The 21275-nt window shown below is 45.8% G+C and overlaps 2 long non-coding RNA genes across 2 annotated transcripts in view; both read left to right on the forward strand.

Moving 5' to 3' along the window:
* Window positions 1-430: 430 nt before the first annotated feature.
* LOC140395898 (uncharacterized) overlaps window positions 431-21275 on the forward strand; it is a 101425-nt gene continuing 80580 nt past the window's right edge. The window contains exon 1 of the long non-coding RNA XR_011936377.1: window positions 431-500. This is a non-coding gene — a long non-coding RNA (uncharacterized lncRNA). The remainder of the gene's footprint in view (window positions 501-21275) is intronic.
* LOC140395900 (uncharacterized) lies at window positions 1097-21047 on the forward strand. The gene is made up of 3 exons (XR_011936378.1): window positions 1097-1174; window positions 15001-15103; window positions 20969-21047. It is a non-coding gene; the product is annotated as an uncharacterized lncRNA (long non-coding RNA).

Raw genomic sequence — 21275 nt, forward strand, 5'->3', positions numbered from 1 at the left:
CAATTTCAGCGGGAGCAGTGTGCAAGTGATTTCTGGGAGGTAAGTCTCTCCTTTAAAAAACACTTGTCTTTGCAGGAGCAGGCCAGTCGATTTCAGCGGGAGCGGAGCAGGCTTGTCAATTTCAGCGGGAGCAGTGCGCAAGTGATTTCTGGGAGGTAAGTCTCTCCTTTAAAAACACTTGTCTTTGCAGGAGCAGGCCAGTCGATTTCAGCGGGAGCGGAGCAGGCTTGTCAATTTCAGCGGGAGCAGTGCGCAAGTGATTTCTGGGAGGTAAGTCTCTCCTTTAAAAACACTTGTCTTTGCAGGAGCAGGCCAGTCGATTTCAGCGGGAGCGGAGAAGGCTAGTCAATTTCAGCGGGAGCAGTGCGCAAGTGATTTCTGGGAGGTAAGTCTCTCCTTTAAAAACACTTGTCTTTGCAGAAGCAGGCCAGTCGATTTCAGCGGGAGCGGAGAAGGCTAGTCAATTTCAGCGGGAGCAGTGCGCAAGTGATTTCTGGGAGGTAAGTCTCTCCTTTAAAAACACTTGTCTTTGCAGGAGCAGGCCAGTCGATTTCAGCGGGAGCGGAGCAGGCTAGTCAATTTCAGTGGGAGCAGTGCGCAAGTGATTTCTGGGAGGTAAGTCTCTCCTTTAAAAACACTTGTCTTTGCAGGAGCAGGCCAGTCGATTTCAGCGGGAGCGGAGCAGGCTAGTCAATTTCAGTGGGAGCAGTGCGCAAGTGATTTCTGGGAGGTAAGTCTCTCCTTTAAAAACACTTGTCTTTGCAGGAGCAGGCCAGTCGATTTCAGCGGGAGCAGAGCAGGCGAGTCAATTTCAGCGGGAGCAGTGCACAAGTGATTTCTGGGAGGTAAGTCTCTCCTTTAAAAACACTTGTCTTTGCAGGAGCAGGCCAGTCGATTTCAGCGGGAGCGGTGCGTTAGTGATTTCTGGGAGACCTTCACAGGAGCAGGCTAGTCAATTTCTGAGGTAAACACTGACCTGGTCCCGTTTTCGGTCCCTCTTTGCTGTTTGTTTTTAATTTTAGTGTTTAAGGCGGGAACAGGAAGTTCGACCCGCGGACTTCTGGGAAGACCCTCACCAATAAATTCTGGTGGAGAGGAAACCCGAGACACTACACGTGTAGTGTCTCCCACCCGCCTCCTCCTCTAACCTAATAATAAAACCCATTGGTGTGAGGTAAGTACCATATTTTATTATTATTATTTGTTTTTTTAATTTAATTTAGTTGTTATCCAGATCTTGGTAGAAAGTTAGAGGGATGGCAGGAAAGGGAGTGCAATGTTCCTTCTGCAGGATGTTTGAGGTGAGGGATGCCGTTAGTGTCTCTGCTGATTTTACCTGCAGGAAGTGCTGCCATCTCCAGCTCCTCCAAGACCGAGTTAGGGAACTGGAGCTGGAGTTGGAAGAACTTCGGATCATTCGGGAGGCAGAGGGGGTCATAGATAGCAGCTTCAGGGAATTAGTTACACCAAAGATTGGAGATAGATGGGTAACTGTAAGAGGGACTGGGAAGAAGCAGTCAGTGCAGGGATCCCCTGCGGTCGTTCCCCTGAGAAACAAGTATACCGCTTTGGATACTTGTGGGGGGGGGGGACTTACCAGGGGTAAGCCATGGGGTACGGGCCTCTGGCACGGAGTCTGTCCCTGTTACTCAGAAGGGAAGGGGAGAGAGGAGCAGAGCATTAGTAATTGGGGACTCGATAGTCAGGGGCACAGATAGGAGATTTTGTGGGAGTGTGAGAGACTCACGTTTGGTATGTTGTCTCCCAGGTGCAAGGGTACGTGATGTCTCGGATCGTGTTTTCCGGGCCCTTAAGGGGGAGGGGGAGCAGCCCCAAGTCGTGGTCCACATTGGCACTAACGACATAGGTAGGAAAGGGGACAAGGATGTCAGGCAGGCTTTCAGGGAGCTAGGATGGAAGCTCAGAACTAGAACAAACAGAGTTGTTATCTCTGGGTTGTTGCCCGTGCCACGTGATGGTGAGATGAGGAATAGGGAGAGAGAGCAGTTAAACACGTGGCTACAGGGATGGTGCAGGCGGGAGGGATTCAGATTTCAGGATAACTGGGGCTCTTTCTGGGGAAGGTGGGACCTCTACAGACAGGATGGTCTACATCTGAACCTGAGGGGCACAAATATCCTGGGGGGGGAGATTTGTTAGTGCTCTTTGGGGGGGTTTAAACTAATGCAGCAGGGGCATGGGAACCTGGATTGTAGTTTTAGGGTAAGGGAGAATGAGAGTATAGAGGTCAGGAGCACAGATTTGATGTCGCAGGAGGGGGCCAGTGTTCAGGTAAGTGGTTTGAAGTGTGTCTACTTCAATGCCAGGAGTATACAAAATAAGGTAGGGGAACTGGCAACATGGGTTGGTACCTGGGACTTCGATGTTGTGGCCATTTCAGAGACATGGATAGAGCAGGGACAGGAATGGATGTTGCATGTTCCGAGGTTTAGGTGTTTTAGTAAGCTCAGAGAAGGAGGCAAAAGAGGGGGAGGTGTGGCGCTGCTAGTCAAGAGCAGTATTACGGTGGCGGAGAGGATGCTAGATGGGGACTCATCTTCCGAGGTAGTATGGGCTGAGGTTAGAAACATGAAAGGAGAGGTCACACTGTTGGGAGTCTTCTATAGGCCTTCAAATAGTTCTTGGGATGTAGAGGAAAGGATGGCGAGGATGACCCTGGATAAGAGCGAAAGTAACAGGGTAGTATTATGGGAGACTTTAACTTTCCAAAAATTGACTGGAAAAGATATAGTTCGAGTACATTAGATGGGTCGGTTTTTGTACAGTGTGTGCAGGAGGGTTTCCTGACACAATATGTTGTCAGGCCAACAAGAGGCGAGGCCACGTTGGATTTGGTTTTGGGTAATGAACCAGGCCAGGTGTTGGATTTGGAGGTAGGAGAGCACTTTGGGGACAGTGACCACAATTCGGTGACGTTTACGTTAATGATGGAAAGGTATAAGTATACACCGCAGGGCAAGAGTTATAGCTGGGGGAAGGGCAATTATGATGCCATTAGACGTGACTTGGGGGGGATAAGGTGGAGAAGTAGGCTGCAAGTGTTGGGCACACTGGATAAGTGGAGCTTGTTCAAGGATCAGCTACTGCGTGTTCTTGATAAGTATGTACCGGTCAGGCAGGGAGGAAGGCGTCGGTCGAGGGAACCGTGGTTTACCAAAGAAGTGGAATCTCTTGTTAAGAGGAAGAAGGAGGCCTATGTGAAGATGAGGTGTGAAGTTTCAGTTGGGGCGATGGATAGTTCCAAGGTAGCGAGGAAGTATCTAAAGAGTGAGCTAAAACGAGCAAGGAGGGGACATGAGAAGTATTTCGCAGGTAGCTTCAAGGAAAACCAAAAAGCTTTCTATAGGTATATCAGGAATAAGCGAATGACTAGGGAAAGAGTAGGACCAGTCAAGGACAGGGATGGGACGTTGTGTGTGGAGTCTGACGAGATAGGCGAGATACTAAATGAATATTTTTCGTCGGTTTTCACTCAGGAAAAAGATAATGTTGTGGAGGAGAATGCTGAGACCCAGGCTAATAGAATAGATGGCATTGAGGTATGTAGGGAAGAGGTGTTGGCAATTCTGGACAGGCTGAAAATAGATAAGTCCCGGGTCCTGATGGGATTTATCCTAGGATTCTCTGGGAGGCCAGGGAAGAGATTGCTGGACCTTTGGCTTTGATTTTTATGTCATCATTAGCTACAGGAATAGTGCCAGAGGACTGGAGGATAGCAAATGTGGTCCCTTTGTTCAAAAAGGGAAGCAGAGACAACCCCGGCAACTATAGACCGGTGAGCCTCACGTCTGTAGTGGGTAAAGTCTTGGAGGGGATTATAAGAGACAAGATTTATAATCATCCAGATAGGAATAATATGATCAGGGATAGTCAGCATGGCTTTGTGAAGGGTAGGTCATGCCTCACAAACCTTATCGAGTTCTTTGAGAAGGTGACTGAACAGGTAGACGAGGGTAGAGCAGTTGATGTGGTGTATATGGATTTCAGCAAAGCGTTTGATAAGGTTCCCCAAGGTAGGCTATTGCAGAAAATATGGAGGCTGGGGATTGAGGGTGATTTAGAGATGTGGATCAGAAATTGGCTAGCTGAAAGAAGACAGAGGGTGGTGGTTGATGGGAAATGTTCAGAATGGAGTTCAGTTACAAGTGGAGTACGACAAGGATCTGTTCTGGGGCCGTTGCTGTTTGTCATATTTATCAATGACCTAGAGGAAGGCGCAGAAGGGTGGGTGAGTAAATTTGCAGACGATACTAAAGTCGGTGGTGTTGTCGATAGTGTGGAAGGATGTAGCAGGTTACAGAGGGATATAGATAAGCTGCAGAGCTGGACTGAGAGGTGGCAAATGGAGTATAATGTAGAGAAGTGTGAGGTGAATAACTTTGGAAGGAATAACAGGAATGCGGAATATTTGGCTGATGGTAAAGTTCTTGAAAGTGTGGATGAGCAGAGGGATCTAGGTGTCCATGATCCCTGAAAGTTGCCACGCAGGTTGATAGGGTTGTGAAGAAGGCCTATGGAGTGTTGGCCTTTATTGGGAGAGGGATTGAGTTCCGGAGTCAGGAGGTCATGTTGCAGCTGTACAGAACTCTGGTACGGCCGCCTTTGGAGTATTGCGTACAGTTCTGGTCACCGCATTATAGGAAGGACGTGGAGGCTTTGGAGCGGGTGCAGAGGAGATTTACCAGGATGTTGCCTGGTATGGAGGGAAAATCTTATGAGGAAAGGCTGATGGACTTGAGGTTGTTTTCGTTGGAGAGAAGAAGGTTAAGAGGAGACTTAATAGAGGCATACAAAATGATCAGGGGGTTAGATAGGGTGGACAGTGAGAGCCTTCTCCCGCGGATGGAAATGGCTGGCACGAGGGGACATAGCTTTAAACTGAGGGGCAATAGATATAGGACAGAGGTCAGAGGTAGGTTCTTTACGCAAAGAGTAGTGAGGCCGTGGAATGCCCTACCTGCTACAGTTGTGAACTCGCCAACATTGAGGGCATTTAAAATTTTATTGGATAAATATATGGATGATAATGGCATAGTGTAGGTTAGATGGCTTTTGTTTCGGTGCAACATCGTGGGCCGAAGGGCCTGTCCTGCGCTGTATCGTTCTATGTTCTATGTTCAATAGACGGCATGGTTACCCCAGTTATCTACCTCACTGGTAATGTCCTCAACAAAATCCACTGAATTAGTTAGGCACGACCTAGCCTTTATGAACCTATGCTGTGTCTGCCCACTGGACAATTTCTTCCAGATGCCTCACTATTTCTTCCTTGATGATAGATTCCAGCATCTTCCCTACCACCGAAGTTAAGCTCACTGGCCTATAATTACCCGCTTTCTGCGTACCTCCTTTTTTAAACAGTGGTGTCACGTTTGCTAATTTCCAATCCGCCGGCACCACCCCAGAATCTTAAGAATTTTGGTAAATTATCACTAATGCATTTGCAATTTCCCTAGCCATCTCTTTTAGCACTCTGGGAGGCATTCCATCAGTGCCAGGTGATTTGTCTAACTTTAGCCCCATTAGCTTGCCCATCACTATCTCCTGAGTGATACCAATCCTCTCAAGGTCCTCACCTGTCATAGCCAAATATCTATCAGTCACTGGCATGTTATTTGTGTCTTCCACTGTGAAGGCCGACCGAATAAACCTGTTCAGTTCCTCAGCCATTTCCTCATCTCCCATTATTAAATCTCCCTTCTCATCCTCTAAAGGACCAATATTTACCTTATTCACCCTTTTTGTTTTATATATTTGTGGAAACTTTTACTATCTGTTTTTCGAAACTGAGCAAGTTTACTCTCACAATCTATCTTACTCTTCTTCAATGCTTTTTTAGTAGCTTTCTGTTGACCCCGAAAGATTTTCCAGTCCTCTAGTCTCCCACTAAGCTTCGCCACTTTGTATGCTTTTGCCTTCAATTTGACTCTCCCTTATTTCCTTAGATACACACGGTCGATTTTCCCTCCTTCTACCGTCCTTCCTTTTTGTTGGTATAAACCTTTGCTGAGCACTGTGAAAAATCTCTTGGAAGGAGATTACAATGGTTGAGAAAAGAACTAGCTGAAGTAGACTGGGAGCAAAGACTTTATGGTGAAACAGTTGAGGAACAGTGTTCCTCAACTGTTTCACCATAAAGTCTTTGCTCCCAGTCTACTTCAGCTAGTTCTTTTCTCAACCATTGTAATCTCCTTTGTTTAAGCACAAAACACTAGTGTTTCACTTTACCTTCACGCCCTCCATCTGTATTTTAAATTCCACATATTGTGATCACTCCTTCCGAGAGGATCCCTAACTATGAGATCATAAATCAATCCTGCCTCATTACACAGGACGAGATCTAGAACCGCTTGTTCCCTTGTAGGTTCCATTGCATACTGTTCTAGGAAACTATCGTGGATACATTCTGTAAACTCCTCCTCAAGGCTGCCTTGACCGACCTTGTTGAATCAATCGACATGTCGATTAAAATCCCTCATGATAACTGCTGTACCATTTATACATGCTTATTTCTTCTTATTATTTCTTTCTTTATTGCCTGCTCCAACTTAATGTTACTATTTGGTGGCCTATAGACTACTCCTATCAGTGACTTTTTTGCCTTACTATTCCTCATTTCCACCCAAATGAATTCAACCTTCTCCTCCATAGCACAATATCATCCCTTACTATTTCCTTTAACCATGTTTCAGTAATAGCCGCTAAATCATAGTCAATCACGGTGATTTGCGCCATCAGCTCATTTACCTTATTCCGAATACTATGAGCATTCAGATAAGGTACACTTATGTTGGCTTTTTTGCCTCTGTTTTGAATCTTAACACCTCGATCAGCAACCTCTCCTAAGTTATATTTCCTCTTAACTTTTCTCCTAATTTTCCTTGTCTTTGAACCAATATCTTCATGTAACAACCTGCGGTGTCGCTTACCATTAATGTTTTTACTTCCTGTTTTATTCCTTTTAGTATTACTGGGCCTATTCACTGACCTCCCCTCAGCGTCTGTACCTTGTACTGTCGCCCTTTTTGATTTTTGACTCTGGCTTACCTGCCTTACACTTTGCCCCTTACTGCCTTTTGTTTCTGTCCCTGTTTTACTCCTTTCCAACTTCCTGCATCGGTTCCCATCCCCTGCCACATTAGTTTAAACCCTTCCCAACAGCTCTAGAAAACTCCCCTATAACATCAGTTGCAGTCCTGCCGAGGTGCAGACTGTCCGGTTTGTACTGGTGCCACCTCCCCCCGGAACCGGTTCCAATGCCCCAGGAATTTGAATCCCTCCCTCTTGCGCCATCTCTCGAGCCACGCTTCATCCTATCTGTCCTGACATTTCTACTCTGTCTAGCTCCTGGCACTGGAAGCAATCCTGAGATTACTACCTTTGAGGTCCAACGTTTTAGTTTAACTCCTAACTCCCTGAATTCAGCTTGTAGGACCTCGTCCCGTTTTTTACCAATATTGTTGGTGCCTCTGTGCACCAGGACAGCTGGCTGTTCAACCTCCCCGCCCCCTCCCCCCCCCACCCCCTGCCAGAATGTCCTGCAGCCGCTCCGAGACATCCTTAACCCTTGCACCAGGGAGGCAACATACCATCGTGGAGTCTCGATTGCGTCCACTGAACCGCCTGTCTACTACCCTTATGATTGAGTCCCCTATCACTACAACCCTGCCATTCTTCTTCCTGCCCAGCTGCACTGCAGAGCCAGCCACAGTGCCATGAACCTGGTTGCTGCTGCCTTCCCCAGGTGAGCCATCTCCCTCAACAGAATCCAAAGCGGTATATCTGTTTTTGCACGGAGATGACCGCAGGGGACACCTGCATTGCCTTCCTACTCTTGCCCTGTCTTTTGGTCACCCATTTTCTATCTCCCTCAGTAACTTTCACCTGCGGTGTGACCAACTCGCTAAACGTACTATCCACGACGTCCTCAGCATCGCGGATGCTCCAAAGTCCATCCGCAGCTCCAGAGCCATCAAGCGGTTTAACAGAAGCTGCAACTGGACACGTTTTGCACGTGAAGGAGCCAGGGACAGTGGACGTGTCCCTGAGCTCCCACATCACACACGAGGAGCATGACACAGGCCAGGGATCTCTTGCCATGTCTTAAACCTTAGGTAAACGTATACAACTACAATTCCAAAAAACAAAAGAAAAAATAAATAAATTAGACAATGAAAAGAAAAACTACTTCCCAGTCATTTACCAGGGATAAAAAGCACCACCCCTACACCCTCCCCCCACCCCCGCCCCCCACAAGCTTGGAATTCCCACCTAGATTCAAATTCCCAAACTCACTCTTGGTTGTGTCTCACTCTGGCTGTGTCTTCTCTGGTTCACTGGGAGAACTCACTGGAATGAGTTACAAGTTGCTCTTTTTAAATTCGCCTGAGTTGACTCCCCTCCCCACCTGCTTTTAAATCAAAGTAGATTAAGATGAATGACACTTAACTGCCAACCAGTTATGTGAGTGGGTGGGGCAGCCCTTGTTAACCTACACTGCACAATTCTAGATTATTAAATTAATTTAAACTCCTGAAATTTAAAAGGAACAGTCTTACCGATTGGCTTGGATTCAATTCCCACCTAGATTCAAATTCCCAAACTCACCCTTGGTTGAAGGTATGGCGCAATCAGGGAGACAAGCTAGTTAAATATAAACTACTCCCACAGCTTGGAAATTCGAAAACTAGTAGGCACAGTCTAAAAAATAGGTCTAGACTGTTCAGGAAAAATGTTAAGAAGCAGTTTGTCACTCAGCGAGTGACAAAGTTTTGGAACTTCCTCCCACAAACAGCAGCTAAACTATATCAATTGTAATTTTGAATATGAGTTATACAGATGTTTGTTCAGCTAAGATCTTAAAGGATATGGGCCAAAAGGCCAGCATATTGAGTTAGGTCACAGAACAGCCATGACCTCATTAATGGTGAGACAGGCTCGAAGGGTTGAACAGCATACTCCTGCTCCTATCTTCCTATATCCCAAACGATCCAGAAGCAGCGAGAAATGTTGCTTTCCCTTTATGACGAGTTCGGCTTTACCCAGAGTAATGGCATGTACAGATCGAAGGCTTCTGAATGCCTGCTACTCACAGACCAATTGGCTTTGACCACTTGCATGATCCTGTAACCCAGACTCTAGGTACTTCCTGAATTGGGTTATTCTTTATTCATGGTTGTAGTGAAGATTTTTATACCCTTCAGCATCTGTAGATGTACTTCGCCCAACACATGTGTCTGGGAGAGAGTCAGTGCTGATAATCTTTCTTGCTCCCAACCAGTATCCACTATTTTTGTGACTAATTTCTTCTTTTGCAATGTTTATTGCCTCAATCCTAATCGCCAGTTTTCTCTTTTGTTACGTTGCTTTGTTCGCCGCATCCAAAACTCTGGATTAGTGGATACACGATGAGATGTTTTATTAAGAGGTGCTGCTCATGGAATCTCAGATAGAGCCCCACAAAGCTCCCACAAATACTCTGCCCATGTCACTATACATCATGTGCAGAAATGTATCCTCTGATATATAACATCCACAACATCCATCCACTATAGTTTCGAACAGGAGGAGGCAGATTGATCAAAGCTTTTATTTGCCTGAGGGGTATTAACATGATCAACATGTGGAGGATGTCTCCACCTGCCGTAGAATCTAGAACCTGAAGTCACTGTTTCAAAATACACAAAGATTAGGAGATTTCTGAGTACTTTCCCTTGTGGTGAATACCTGGAACTCCATTTCTCAAAAGGTGCAGAAGCAGAATGTTGGAATATGTTTCATGACAGAGCAAGATAGATTCCTGATTATCTAAGGGATGAAAATTAGGAGCACGGTAGTTAGCATTGTTGCCTCACAGCGCCAGGGTCCTGGGTTTGATACCCGCTTGGGTCACTGTCTGTGTGGAGTCTGCATGGTCTCCCCGTGTCTGCGTGGGTGTCCTCCGGGTGCTCCGTTTTCCACCCACAGTCCAAAGACGTGCTTGTTAGGTGAACTGAACATTCTGAATTCTCCCTCAGTGAAACCGAACAGGCGCCGGAATGTGGCGACTGGAGAATTTTGACAGTAACTTAATTGCAGTGGTAATGTAAGCCTACTTGTGACACTAATACAGATTATTATTAAATTATTATATTATAAGCACACCTCCAGACCATTCATGCAAGTCAACTGGAGAAAGATTGTCCCGAGATTGTAAATTCTATGAAACACTGATCTCTGTGGAGCACCGCTCGTCACATCCTGCCAACCAGAAAAAAGACCCATTGTTGCCAACTCTCTGCTTCCGCTTAAATAGCCAATATTCAATTCATGCTAGTATGTTATCCGACGTTAAGCCATTAGTTTTTATTTTTTGCAGTAACGTTTCACATGGCATTTATCAAATACCTTTTGGAACGACGAGCACAGTACATTTACCGGTTCACTACGCACGTGACTGCTTCAGCACATTCCAATAAAGTCGTTCAACATTAGCAGCACGGTAGCATTGTTGGGCAGCACGGTAGCATTGTGGATAGCACAATTGTTTCACAGCTCCAGGGTCCCAGGTTCGATTCCGGCTTGGGTCACTGTCTGTGCGGAGCCTGCACATCCTCCCCGTGTGTGCGTGGGTTTCCTCCGGGTGCTCCGGTTTTCTCCCACAGTCCAAAGATGTGCAGGTTAGGTGGATTTGCCATGATAAATTTCCCCTAGTGTTCAAAATTGCCCTTGGTGTTGGGTGGGGTTACTGGGTTATGGGGATAGGGTGGAAGTGTGGGCTTGGGTAGGGTGCTCTTTCCAAGAGCCGGTGTAGACTCGATGGGCCGAATGACCTCCTTCTGCACTGCAAATTCTATGATTCTAACATGTTTTTCCTTTCATAGAACAATCTTGACACTACCTGATTTGCCTGAAATTCTCCCAAATGCCTGCTATAACATCAGACCCCTACGCTCCAACATCAATTCCCCAGAAATATCTGATGTAGGACCAGAGCTCACGTTAATTCTTTACCTGTTGAAATGTCCTTACCTGTCCATCCTTATAATTTGTACGCTCGTTTCCTGTCGTAGTCCATCTGATCTTCCCTAGTTACCAATCTTTCTGTCAATACTTGTTCTTCTTGGTATTCTCTACAATAATCTGAGCAAATCTGTGGAAATAACTGCTTTTTCTTAAAATTTATTACTGCCATTACCTTTTATAATTAACGACAGATGATGGACCTTCTCCTTGTGGCTTGTCTTTCTAATTGAGTTTGGCTGACCTGTGTAATTTCAATTCACAGAATCGCATAATAAAAGATAGCAGAAGGGGCCCTTTGGCCCCTCGAGTCTGCACCGATGCATGAAAAACACTTGCATTTTAACATGTGCAACTGAATCCCGGTTTATCTACCTCTGAAACACAGTTGTCAGTTGATTTCTGATAACTCTGCTTTCAGCCCTGATAACTCAATGGTCCAAATACTAATCGTTAATGTACACTGTTCTCCCTCGAACTGAATGTGCACTTCCAAGAAACTATCCTGAAAGCATGCTATGAACTTATCAACTACTACCTTTCCCCATTTAATTTTCCAATTTATTTGTAGACTAAATTCTCCATGATTATCCTGGAACCTTTCTGACAAGACCTGCTTATCTCTTCTTTTCTTATTTTTCCTGAAATTAAGAGGAAAGGTTGAGGGAGCTTTTCTCTTTGGAGCGGAGGAGGATGAGAGTCGACTTAAGGGGGATAGACAGAGTGGACGTACAGATACTATTTCATCAGGTGGATGTAGCTGTTACAAGGTGGCATAACTATAAGGTTCATGGTGGGAGATATAGGAGGGATGTTTGAGGTAGGTTCTTTACTCAGAGAGTGGTTAGGGTGTGGAATGGACTGCCTGCTGTGAGAGTGGAGTCGGGCACTTTAGAAAATTTCAAGCGGTCATTGGATAGGCACATGGAGCACACCAGAATGACAGGGGGTGGGATAGCTTGATCTTGGTTTCGGACAATGCTCGGTACAACATCGAGGCCCGAAGGGGCTGTTCTGCGCTGTACTGTTCTATGTTATAGTTACAATTAGGGTGCGTGCACACGACTCACGCATGCTACTTCTTGTTGTTATAATTTCCCATCTGAAATCAAAATGTATCTAGATCCTGGTTGATTGATTTTCTGACATCTCTCTCTCTACTGTTTGAATTAAGTCATTAATTATCTCCTGGTCTACACGTTCAAATGTTCTTGCCCTTCCTAAATTGGAGGGCTTTCATTTCTCTATTTCTAACAGTAAGACAAAAGCTATCGTATTCACCCCCTAAACAAACTCCCGTCCCAAACGACTGGCCTCACTCGTCTACAGTTAACATGGAATGTATATTGTATACAGTCCCAGCACTGAGCACATCATCCACATTGCACATCGCTGCACTGAGGCAATATGTGTAGAGCTAAGAAATAGGAAGGATGCAGTAACATTGTTGGGACTTTGCTACAGGCCTCCCAAAAGCGAGCGTGAAGTAGAGGTACAAATATGTAGACAGGTTATCGAAAATTGTAGGAGCAATAGGGTGGTCGTGATGGGAGATTTTAACTACCCCAACATTGAATGGGATTCATGGAGTTTTGGAAGTGGAGACGGAGCAGAATTTGTAAGGAACATCCAGGAGAGTTTTTTGAGAGCAGTATGTAAATAGTCCAACTTGGGAAGGGGCCATACTGGACCTGGTTTTGGAGAATGATCCCGGCCAGGTAGTTGAAGTTTCAGTCGGTGATTACTTTGGGAATAGCGATCACAATTCCGTAAGTTTGAGAATACTCATGGACAAAGTCGAGAGTGGTCCTAAAGGAAGAGTGCTATATTTGGGAAAGGCCAAGTCTAACAAAATTCGGCTTTAGATAGGGAATGTCGATTGGGAGCAGCTGTTTAAGGGTAAATCCACATTTGAAATGTGGGATTCTTTTAAGGAAAGTTTGATTAGAGTGCAGGACAGACATGTCCCTGTGAAAATGAGGGATAGAAATGGCAAGATTAGGGAACCATGGATGACGGGTGGAATTGTGAGACTAGCTAAGGTAGAAAAGAAAGCATACATAAGATCTTGGCGACTTAAAACTGATGAAGCTTTGGAGGAATATCGGGAAAGTAGGACAAATCTCAAACGCGCAATAAAGAGGGCTAAAAGGGGTCATGAAATATCTTTGGCTAACAGGGTTGAGGAAAATCCCAAAGCCTTTTATTTGTTTCTAGGGAGCAAGAGGGTAACTAGAGAAAGGATTGGCCCACTCAAAGACAAAAGAGGGAATTTATGCGTGGAGTCAGAGGAAATGGGTGAGATTCTTAATGAGTACTTTGCATCGGTATTCACCAAGGAGAGGGACATGATGGATGTTGAGGCTTGGGATGGATGTTTAAATACTCGAGGTCAAGTCGGCATAAGGAAGGGGGAGGTTTTGGGTATTCTAAAAGGCATTAAGGTGGACAAGTCCCCAGGTTTGGATGGGATCTATCCCAGGTTACTGAGGGAAGCGAGGGACGAAATAGCTGGGGCCTTCACAGATATCTTTGCAGCATCCTTGAGCACGGGTGAGGTCCCAGAGGACTGGAGAATTGCTAATGTTGTCCCTTTGTTTAAGAAGGGTAGCAGGGATAATCCTGGGAATTATAGACCTGTGAGCTTAACGTCAGTGACAGGCCAACTGTTGGAGAAGATACTGAGGGATAGGATCTATTCACATTTGGAAGAAAATAGACTTATCAGTGATAGGCAGCATGGTTTTGTGCAGGGACAGTCATGTCTTACAAACCCAATAGAATTTTTTGAGGAAGTGACAAAGTTAATTGATGAGGGAATGGCTGTAGATGTAAGGTGTTTGATAAAGTTTCCCATGGCAGGTTGATGGAAAAAGTGAAATTGTATGGGGTTCAGGGTGTACTAGCTCGATGGATAAAGAACAGGCAGGGCAACAGGAGACAGAGAGTAATGGTGGAAGGGAGTGTCTCAAAATGGAGAAAGGTGACTAGTGGTGTTCCACAGGGATCCGTGCTCGGACAATTGTTATTTGTGATATACATAAATGATCTGGACGAAGGTATAGGTGGTCTGTTTAGCAAGTTTGCAGATGATACTAAGATTGGTGGAGTTGCAGATAGCGAGGAGAACTGTCAGAGAATACAGCAGATATAGATAGATTGGAGAATTGGGCAGAGAAATGACAGATGGAGTTCAATCCAGGCAAATGCGAGGTGATGCATTTTGGAAGATCTAATTCAAGAGCGGACTATACGGTCAATGGAAGAGTCCTGGAGAAAATTGATGTATAGAGAGATCTGGGCGTTCAGGTCCATTGTACCCTGAAGGTGGCAGCGCAGGTCGATAGAGTGGTCAAGAAGGCAGACAGCATGCTTGCCTTCATCAGATGGGGTATTGAGTACAAGAGCCGGCAGGTCATGTTACAGTTGTATAAGGCTTTGGTTAGGCCACATTTGGTATACTGCGTGCAGTTCTGGTCGCCACAATACCAGAAGGATGTGGATGCTTTAGAGAGGTTGCAGAGGAGGTTCACCAGGTTGTTGCCTGGTATGGAGGGTGCTAGCTATGAAGAAAGGTTAAGTAGATTAGGATTGTTTTCGTTGGAAAGACAGAGGTTGAGGGGGGACCAGATTGAGGTCGACAAAATTATGAGAGGTATGGACAGGGTGAATAGCAACAAGCTTTTTCCAAGAGTGGGGGTGACAATTACAAGGGGTCACGATTTCAAGGTGAGAGGGGGTAAGTTTAAGGGAGATGTGCGTGGAAAGTTGTTTACGCAGAGGGTGGTGGGTGCCTGGAACGATAGCATCATTTAAGATGCATCTAGACAGATTTATGAACGGGCGGGGAACAGAGGGAAGTAGACCCTTGGAAAATAGAAGACAGGTTTACATAAAGGATCTTAATCGGCGCAGGCTGGGAGGGCCGAAGGGCCTTTTCCTGTGCTGTAATTTTCTTTGTTCTTTGTTCATATTTAGCACAGACTCCACACTTTATTCAATGCATCCACTGGACAGAATCTCTGCACTGAAGTAACTCATCGCATTGAATACAACCTCCAAACTAATCTTTTGTGTGCAGGTATGATGATGTGTGAATCATTCCATATTATTTTTTGCATTAAACTGTTCAGTTCAGGCATGGTCTGCTAAAGAAACAGAGTGTTCAAATAGCAATTATTAAGATGAGAAAATTGCACGTTGCAGTGTCTTTTCCAAATAGGTGGGCAATGAGATCCTAGCTCGTGTTCTAGGGCTATTTATTAATGCAAGTTTGTTGCAGTGTGTTCACGTCTATCCAACAGGATGTCAGGAGGTTACTGGACTGTTCCATGTTACAGGAACATTTCCAACAAAGCCAAAAGGTTCTGCGTCACTAGAGATTCGGAGCAGCCGTTGTGCAAATGCAGCAAGACTTGAACAATAATCTTGTTTTGTCTGATCAGTGGCAAATAGCATTATAGCCGCACAACTGGCTGACTTGCCCATCCCAATCAAGAGAGAATCTAACCATTCCCACTTCATATTTGATTGCAATGAGATTAGTCACCCACACAGTATCAACATCCTTGGCGTAGTAATCAAACTAAAGAACATAGAACATAGAAAATACAGCACAGAACAGGCCCTTCGGCCCACGATGTTGTGCCGAACCTTTGTCCTAGATTAATCATAGATTATCATTGAATTTACAGTGCAGAAGGAGGCCATTCGGCCCTTTGAGCCTGCACTGGCTCTTGGAAAGAGCACCCTACCCAAACTCAACACCTCCACCCAACACCAAGTAAATTTTCCAAAAGGGGCTGGTTTAGCACACTGGGCTAAATAGCTGGCTTTTAAAGCAGGTCAGCAGCATGGGTTCAAGTCCTGTACCAGCCTCCCTGAACAGGCGCCAGAATGTGGCGACTAGGGGCTTTTCACAGTAATTTCATTTGAAACCTACTTGTATATGGGGCTGTTTAGCACAGGGCTAAATCACTGGCTTTGAAAGCAGACCAAGGCAGGCCAGCAGCATGGTTCAATTCCCGTAACAGCCTCCCCGAACAGGCGCCGGAATGTGGCGACTAGGGGCTTGTCACAGTAACTTAATTTGAAGCCTACTTGTGACAATAAGCGATTTTCATTTCATTTCATTTCAAGTAAATATTGTGGCTGCATAAGGCCGTCAGTGGCAAGTAGCTCATCTCACAGAAACACAGAAATGATGAGCAGGAGTAGATCATTCGGGCCTTTGAGCCTGTTCCGCCATGGAGCATGGCTGACCCTGGATTTTAATCTTTAAACAAATCTCTTCATTGATTATGTTCAGTGACTTTGCTTCCACGGCCTTCTGTGGTAGAACAGTCCACAGGTTTTCTCCCATTTGAGCAAAGATATTTTTCCTCAGCTCAGTCCTAATTGGTCAACCCTGCATTCTGTGTCTCCCGGCTTTAGATTTTCCAACCAGGAAATAAACAATCTCCCTGCATTTATCTGTCCAGCCCTGTTAGAATTGTATACAAGTCAATCAGATTACAGTGAATACATGTCGAGTCAAACTAATACCTCCTCTTTTGGAAGTTCCACAAACCCCGGTATCAGCCTACTGAACCCCTACTGTCACCCTTATGGCACATATATCCTTTCTTAGGTTAGCAGACCAAAACTGCGTGCAATATTCCAGGTGTGGTTTCACCCAGGAGGTGTATCACTGCAATAATGCATCCCTACTTCTGAACTCAAATCATCATGCAACGAAGGACAACATACTATTTGCCATCCTAATTGATTGTTACACCTCCCTCTCCACCTTCACTGACAAGGTGTATAAGACTGCCAGATCCCTGGGCAGCATGGTAGCACAGTTGCTTCACAGCTCCAGGGTCCCAGGTTCGATTCCCAGCTGAGGACACTGTCTGTGCGCAGTCTGTACTTTCTCCCCGTGTCTGAGTGGGTTTCCTCCGGGTGCTCCGGTTTCCGACCACATTCCAAAGATGTGCAGGTGAGGTGGATTGGCCATGCTAAATTGTCCTTAGTGTCCAAAAGGTTGGGTGGGGTTACGGGGATGGGGTGGAGGCGTGGGCTTGGGAAGGAAGGAATCGCTGAACATAAAATTCTCAGGAGGGGAGAGAACGGAATCTGATAACAGTGGGAAAGAGTGCTAAAATACTGCATCATAAGCTGAGTAAAGTAGATGGCAAGGTTCCAAAAATGAACTGAATTGGGGAACAACAGAATGGATTGTTACAACAATCGGTTATAATCCGAAAAGCTTTGATTAGAATGTTAAAACAATGGGTCAGAATCCAAGAAACAAAGGTTGGAATGTTGCAACAATGAGCAAGGATTTTTCCTGGGCACTTCAGTGCCTTTCTAGGTACATGCATGACTATCAATGGCTGATCGGATATACACACTCCAGGTTATTCAAGCATGTTAATAACCCATCCTCACTATGATTGGTGTCCCTGGTAAGTCTTTAGAACTGAGTGATTGACATGTCTAATTATAATATACTGGAGTGAGGGGCAGGATTGGCAGCTCAACATAATGGGATATAAAATCTTCAGGCAAGACAGACGATGGTGTAGAAAAGGAGGATACATTGCACTATTAGTTAAGGAGGCAGTTACTGCATTAAGGAGTGATGATCTTGTTGCTAACTTTTGGTTGGCTCTTAAATCGTAATTTGCTCTGTTTGTTTAACCTTCGCTCGAGAATCACCAGGTATCTTTATGATAGCGCCATGAGGTTCAAGTTCAAGTAATGATCAATAACTCAACACACCAATTGGTAAGATTCAAATCAAAACACATTTATTATCCACAGTAAATCACTACTCGTGCATAAACCCTACTTTCTAGGCTATTCCTATCACTAAAAAGCCTATACTTAGCTTCGGACTGGCCCACCAGGTCAGGGGAACAAATGGCCTTTTGTTCAGGTCCTGAGTCTGCAGGATTCAAAAGCTGGTATGGACTGGTAGCTAGGAGCGCCTATCTCGTAGCCAGCGTTGACTTGAGACTTATTTGGTTGGCGGCAGCTGAGACAGGTCACTCTCACGGGTTGATTCAAGTTCCTGAGTGACCCTGCCAAAGAAGGCCGATTGGTACTTGGGGTTTTTACTTTATAGTCCCCAGGGGCATCCCGCCCTTCGGGGCAGACCCCGTACCTGGTTCCAAGTGATTGGACTGCGTTCCGATCACTTGGATTGATTTCTCCAATACTGGAGCTGTTCCCTGATCGTTGGGCAGTCCCTAAATGTCCGCTGGCCTTCCTTTGTCTTGGCTCCTGCAGGCGCCGAGGAGTCTGGCTTGGCTTTATTCACCTCAACTGTTGCCATTGTGCCCTGGAATCGCTCATTACTGTGCAGATGGCTGCTGGTTTCAGTGCTGTCTGGTTCCTTACAGGTTTCAATACACATGATTTCTGTATTTGCTAGTCTTTGCCTGTGTTATCTGAATTTCCCTTCAGCCTTTGTGGTTCTCCATTTTAAGTTGGGAAGTGGCCAACCCAGGTGGCTACACACCCTCCTTGTGATCCTAACTACGTTGTCTTCATTCCCTGACCCAGAGAGCACTGTTCTATGGCCTCTACACTGACCATAACTATGCAAGAAAAATTTTAACTAACAATTTCTAAGTGGCGCTATGTCAAAACAGGAACATGCATTACAAAATTTAAAAAACGGTACCTCTAACTGTCCTCAATAAACTACACTCACTCAAACATTCAATCATTCTAACTTCCTAAACAATACAAAATAAAAGCAGCATTTACATTTTTCCTGGCTTGGCAGTCAAGCACAGGGGTGTACAATATTTCCATTTCTTTATTTACCGAAGAACGCAAACGAATGTCCTTTATTATAGATCGATGGTTCGGGGTCCTGGGTATAACATGGGGGATCTTATTCTGTTTACCGGGGTGCAAGTGCGGAAGGCTCTCCTTCTCCATTTCCTCATGCGGATAGTCTGCACGATGCTGCAGAGCATCGCCAACACTAATAGGGATTCGACTACGTAGGAAAGGGAATACCACGTTATGAGCTTATCACACCATGATGGTGTGGTGTTGCCTGTTACTGGGCTCGGGGTGCTATGGGGAAGTGAATCATTAACGGCTGGAGGGGGGAGGGGGTTGGGGTCAGGGGGTTCGCGTTCGCGCGCAACCGAATACAAATTGCAATAATGAAAAACATGTATGCCGTCTTCATTGTTGACTTAGTCTTTCTCTTCTCTTCTCTTCCTTTCCATTTTGTCTCTTTTGTTGGAGCTTCTGGGATTCTGTGGGATCAAGCATAGTTTCTGTTACTATCTTGGTTAATATATCGTGCGTTAGTATGCCTGTCCTTCAGTACCAATTCTCCCTTTACAATGTGCCACCGTGTGTGACTCCTTCATTTAAAAAAACATTTTTTTTTAACCGAATATTCAGGACAAGACACACTTAAAAATCCTGAAACAGTGCGAGCCGTCTCGCAGGCTGCGCAATTTACCATCCAAATGTTTGCGGATGTAAATAGCATAGGGATAGCAACCTAAGGGTTGCCGGAAAACAAAACAAAACTTTTTGAACCAAAAGTGCCAAAATGAGGTGCGTATGGGCTGCGACGGGTAAGAATTGGATGGAATCCCCGGGTAGGACGGCGACCAATGCCGTGTGTGCTCTACCCGAGCGTAGCTGACCAGAGGGGGGGTCCTCAGGCAGGGCGGGGACCAATGCCGTTTCTCCACTGCCTGAGCAACCGGAAAGAACGGGCAAGAAATGTAATCATTGTGGGGGGGTTGCCGTATTGGTTCTACCTTCGAACCAGAAGAGCAGTTATAAACGGGGGTCTGGCAAGCTCTGTGGTTTCGGCCGATGAGTGTGCTGGCAAGCTCTCAAAGGTTTCTGCAGACAAATAAGGCGTGGAGCCGTGGGGAAAAAAAATTCCGATCTTACAAACAACATTTAACACTAACAGTAACAAACAACATTAAACAACAAGCTGCAGGTTCCATCAGAAAGGACACTGTTTTCTCCCAAGCGGTTCCTTTTTAAAACATCATCTGGACACCTCCGTTATCAGTTGCGAACAGGGCTGCAAAGGGGTTCTCGTTTTGGGAGTCAGGCTCAAAGTCGTCATCTTCTCCCAGATGCCATACTTTTGAATGTATAAGGGCTGATAGGGCTGCATGGTGCGATTTAGGGTCCATCTCGTCGTTCCGGATGAGCCTGTATGAGTTGACGCGGTGCCAAAAGGTGGTGTCAAGTTCTGTGGGGCGGAATCGTCATTGTAGGGTGGTGGTGTTTGGTGGGGTTTGTTGAAGAACGTGATGAGGAAGGGATCACTCGAATCGTGGTCAGATTCGCTGGGTGTGGGCCCTGTTGCCTGGGGATAGCAGGGAGGCGTGCTGTGGCTATTGTCTGAGTCACAGTCGCTGTCGCTGCTGCTGCTGTCTGTGGGCGTTCCGGGGCGGAGTTTAGAGGTCGGGGATGGAGTCGAGGGCGAGTCCGTGGATGTGGTGGGCGTGTTGGGGGAGGGTAGGCTGATACGTTGGCTGTGAACGGGGCGTGGTCTGCTGCGTTGACCATGACGTGGTGTGCGTGGTTGGACTGTGGGCCATCTGCCTTAAGCTGGTTAAGATGGAACCATGCAGTCTTTCCATTGGGTACTTCATTTTATAGATGGAGGGGCTTACTTTGTCCTCAATGGAGTATGGACCTGAATATTTAGGTGACAGGAATGTGCTGGGGTTATAAATTGAGAGCATGACCTGCTGTCCTACCTCAAACTCAGTCGCATGCACTGTCTTGTCAAAAGAGGCCTTGCTCTGTTTCTTCCGTGTGCTTAATCTTACTGCGGCTGCTAGCTGAGCCGTTCTTACATTCGCAACTAGTTGTTTTACTGCGTTCTCGTGTGTGAGGGCCGTCACTTCGGGGCTCGTCAAGTCCAATCCTAAAAGAAATTCTGTGCCTTTCATAGGGCGTCCGGTCATGAGAGTGTGTGGGGTGTAGCCTGTGGAAGTTGAGACACTATTTCTCAAAAACATCAACGCAAAAGGTAGGATTGAGTCCCAATTGGTGTTGTTTTGTTGGACCATTTTTCTGAGGGATGATTTTGGGTCCGATTCATGCGCTCCACGATATCACTTGACTGGGGTGGTATGCGATGTGGAATTTTGGGGTAATGCCAAATATCGTGAGGATGTTCTTCATGACACGTCCCGTAAAATGGGAACATTGGTCGAATTCAATGCTGCGGGGGAGTCCCCATCTCGTAAAGATGTGGT

Source organism: Scyliorhinus torazame, chromosome 19 (genome assembly GCF_047496885.1).
Source record: "Scyliorhinus torazame isolate Kashiwa2021f chromosome 19, sScyTor2.1, whole genome shotgun sequence".
Taxonomy (NCBI): domain Eukaryota; kingdom Metazoa; phylum Chordata; class Chondrichthyes; order Carcharhiniformes; family Scyliorhinidae; genus Scyliorhinus; species Scyliorhinus torazame.